We start from the raw sequence: 4,603 nt of genomic DNA, 5'->3' as shown, positions 1-4,603 counted from the left end.
TTAGTTGGCAGCAATGGTCTCTTGAATCCAGTTCAGGTAGTTGCAGACCTTGGTGTAGACACCGGGTTTGCCTTTCAGAGCACAGCCCAAGCCCCAGGACACAATACCCTGGAGCTCACCATTGCAAACCACGGGGCCACCAGAGTCACCCTGGGCAAGAGGGAAAAGACAGTCAGAGCTCTTGTTCATGTTCAGAGGCAACAATGGGCTCCAAAACATTTCTCCATGATCCAGGTGCTATACTTTTATCCAACCCCTAATATTCTTTATGATATACCTTTTCTCCTCCTGAAAATGCAACCCTCAATCTCCTCCTATATCCCTATTATTCTTCCTCCTTACCACAGCCCCTCCTCTTTCCTAGGTAGCACTACAGGGCCAAGAAATCTTGAGGACTATACAGATCGAATGTGGTGCCACTGGTCCTGCTTCTCTTACAAGGTTGCATTCCATCCTATGCCTCCTGAGAAGGGCACTAGATGAACTGTTTGCACACCAGTTTCTAGGTATCAGTTTTACCCTCTTTTACTCTACTCATCACTACCACAAAGACAAATCTAGTAATTTATCTCAATGCTGCTCCCCTGTCAAAATCAGTCCCATGGACTCCAGAGTCCTCTGAGTTTCAGAGAAGGAGAAACACGGTGAAGAGAGACTGATCTGGATGAAGCAGGAGTAGGAGACACTCACGTGGCAAAAGTCCTTTCCCCCCTCCAGGAAGCCCAGGCAGAACATGTTGTCAGTGACCTTGCCTGGGTAGGAATTGTGGCAAGCAGTGTCAGAGAGCACAGGGGCATCCAGACACTGCAGGAGGGAAGGATATTTGACTGTGGAAAGCAAGAGTGAAAATGGACAATTATTCACAAGGTTCCCTGATTCCATTCTATTTCCTCTCTTTCACAGTATTACTCTTCAGTATTCCAAGAAGCCAGTGACATGTATTAGGTGTGAACATTTTACATAGGTTGTCCACAAAGTTCTAATCAAGTGATTCTTTCTTTGACAGGAGCATCACTGGCAGATGCTCAAGTACAGATGTCAAGTACAGAGACTGTTTCTGGAGAAGGTGTATACTTTCATCAGTAAGAAATTATAAATGTCTCTGTTTTATTTCTCTCTTGTTTTCTTTACATCTCTGCACAAAACTAGTAATATTTTAGATGAGTACCTTGACATTTTTATTGTCAAGTAATCCTTCTTTATCTTCTCCATATTCTCAGGAAAGAAGTTTTACAGATTTATTTAGCATCATACAGGAGTACCTATATCCAAAGCTATCCTTAGGCAACCTTGCCTTGAGTGAAGATTTAGACTAACTGACCCTCCAGTGACCTCAAGCCTGGTGCTTGTTTCCAGTTATCATTTACCTCCAAAGCTCAGGGTGTTGCCCCAGCCAGACATGAGGCACTGAGTCCCAGTGGATGGACAGGATGTGGGCAGAGAGACTGTAGACACTCGAGCGCTGATGGTGGCGGGGGATGTCAGTTTGATCAGCATGATGTCGTTATTGAAGGTGTCTTTATTAAAGTTGGGGTGCTGGATGATCTTGGTGCCTGAATGAACTGCTCATCTCCCTCCAGGACGTCAATGTCATGTTCTCCCAGACGCACTTGGAGTCGGCTGCGTTAAACATTAGAAGTGACCTAAGTATCCAATCAGAGCTTCTCTTTCCCCAAATACCCAGTTGTGACCATGAGCACAAAAGCATTCTCATCAAGCATTTGTTCACACAGGGGATTGTGCCCTTAAGGCAGCATGTGGACCACCACACATGCTGCAGGTTAGAGAGGTCTTTATGCCAGTGTCATGGCATGTACATACCTGGTCATCCGTTGTGTTACAGTAGGAAGGTCTAGTACTTGGAAATATGACCCCAAGTAAAGAGTTGGATATGGTAATGAAATTGGTGGCACCTTCCATATTTACCCACTCTGGAATCACTGAGTAGCACAGAGAGATGGGGCTGGAGGACTCAGACAGCAGGATTTTAAGGGAATAGATTGTGTCATGCCTGTTTGTATCCTGTACTGGAATTATGATGCCTCTCATCACCTCCATGTGCCATTGCTTCCTGGTTAAGCTGTGATGGAGAGGACCAGGTTTGACTCATGGTACTTCACCAGCCACTCTGTCCCCTCCACACCTTTAGTACCATCAGCTGCAAATACACCAGGAATCTCTAGAGTACTGCTTCATAGGAGACCCTCAACCTGTTGTACAATGCTGAGTGGGTCATCAGGACTCAGAGCCTGAATCCCATATCCATCAAGAATACCTACAGTTATGCTTCATTGGTCGAGGATAAACTCATCTTAGCATTTGGGAATGTGAAATCAGGTCACTTACGACTTGTAGCAGTGACCTGCTGTCAGCACCCACTGGTCACTGATGAGGGAGCCTCCACATAAATGGTGCCCACGTTCAGTGACACCTGGTAGGGCAGGGAGTTTTTTGCATAGGTGTAGCCTCCCACAATCTTGTCATCATCAGGAGTGGGGACAGCAACTGATAATAAAAAAGTTGGAAACTCACAGTCAAACAGATTCATCTTGCAATTCCTACTCCACCAGGAAGATTTTTAGATTAACGAGAAAGAGATGACAGAGTTCTCTTTTCTCACAGAATTGTGAGAAGGAGGTTTAAGGATTTCTAAAAAAAAGAAAGTGTATTATTCTGTACTTTTGAAACACACCTTCTTGTTCACTACCATGAAGCATATAAGTTTTCATAAGTGCATTAAATGTGTTATGCTGTGTTTTCATAAATATTCATCCTCCCCCGGACACACACACACACAACTTCACACATGGGCACTTGTGAATTCAAGAGAGATCAGTCCCTTTACACAATAAGTACTTGATCACCAGTGTTGAAGTTATAAAATCATGTTTACATAAAACTGAGTTTTGAGTCATGTAAATAGATATAAATCTTTGCAGTAATATTACTGTTGAGGGTTTGTTCAATAGGATGTTGGTTTTGCATAGCTCTCTCAATCGGGTAACATAAAAAAAGGAAAAAGAACTTTTAGAAGTCAAGTGAGAATATTCCTAGAACATTGTACTTTGTTTCTCCCAATTTTTTGCCTTGGATATAACTAATATTCTATTAAATCATTTTAGATAGCAAGCACATTTATATAGAGGATGGACACCTACTGATTGGTTCCTTAGAAAGACTCACCCTCAGCTCCCAGGATGACAAGGAAGATGAAGGCCTTCATGGTTCCTCACCTGGTCAGGAGTGGGGATGGGACGAAGGCTTTTCATCCTCAGGTATTTACCTCCAGCTTGTCATTGACACACATGGCCACAGGTGATTTCACTGGGAAAAAAAATGATTTCACTGGAAACTCACATATCTCATTTTAGATTGACTCTGTGAAACATGGAAGGAGATCAAGCATCAACGTTAAACAACATCAATTTTCCAGACATTTATGGGAATGGAAGTCATAGACCCACCTGGTAGGAACCATTCTCCATAATAGGAAAATAAGTTGGAGTGAAGTCATAGGTCAGAGCTCCAGGTTTCTGCATTCCCAGACAAAAATCTTAGGTAATTGGTAGTTTTAAATATGTACTTTTTCCTAAGGACTATCTGGAGCCTTGAACCTTTGTTGCTTAAATCATATTGGCTCTTGCACACACTCACATTTTGTCTTATATTAGTTCTTAGCTTATATATCCATGTTAACTTTTCATTATTAGAGGGAACAATGTGTTCTCTGAGAAATGGAATTTTTTTTTTAATTCCAAGTAAAATAAACTAATCCTCCAAAACCAAAGGCTGAATATCTTCTCTGATATTTGGAAGCTCATTCACAATTAATTTTGGGGGGGGCAGTTAAGGAAGAATATATTTACTTTAGATTAGGTAATTTGTTCATCTTTGAAAAAGTAATAGAAAAAAAGGGAAAGTAAAACATGATAACAAGTTACTGTATTTCAAGGGTATACTCATCCCCCATATCTTAAACTTTTCAGGTTTAAGTTACTTAGGGTCAACCATAACCTAAACATGCTCAATGAGATATTCTAGAAAAAAAATTTTAATAAATTTTAAGTAACATTTAGTTCATTGTATTGCATTTTTAAATTTTTTTAAATAGAGGAGTTGTTTATCTCTTACAGTACCTAGTTTATAAATTAACCTTTATCATGGGTAAATATGTATGTGAAAACATTATATATAAAATTTGGTACTACAGGTAGTTTCAAGACTTGGAATATGCTCCTCCTGTTAAGAGGGCACCACTGTATTCTAATTTAATAATCTTCATAACAACCATATGGAATATCTGTTAACAGACCCCATTTACAGATGGATCAGTAAAGGCACCATAGATATAAGGAACTTTCACAAAATCACACAGCAAGCCCACAGTAGAATGATACCAGAGGAAATCTGGCTTCTAAGTTTGTGTTCTTTCAAGGCAAGGAATCTTGGCTTAGTTTAATGCCAGTGCAGTGAATGTTTCCTGTGGGGGGCACTGAAGGGGTGTCCATGTACCAACTCTATCAGAGATACCATTATAAATGTTGTACTATAATTCTCATCATTTTGGAAACTTAAATGGGAGTCTTAGAGAAGCCAAACACTT

General features: G+C 40.7%; 1 pseudogene; it reads right to left on the bottom strand.

Moving 5' to 3' along the window:
• LOC143402474 (cationic trypsin-3-like) lies at window positions 1-3,223 on the bottom strand (annotated as a pseudogene).
• Window positions 3,224-4,603: the final 1,380 nt, after the last annotated feature.

Source organism: Callospermophilus lateralis, chromosome 1, assembly GCF_048772815.1.
Source record: "Callospermophilus lateralis isolate mCalLat2 chromosome 1, mCalLat2.hap1, whole genome shotgun sequence".
Classification (NCBI taxonomy): Eukaryota; Metazoa; Chordata; class Mammalia; order Rodentia; family Sciuridae; genus Callospermophilus; species Callospermophilus lateralis.
Note: the sequence above shows the minus strand (reverse complement) of the source record. Positions and strands in the feature narration are given on the sequence as shown.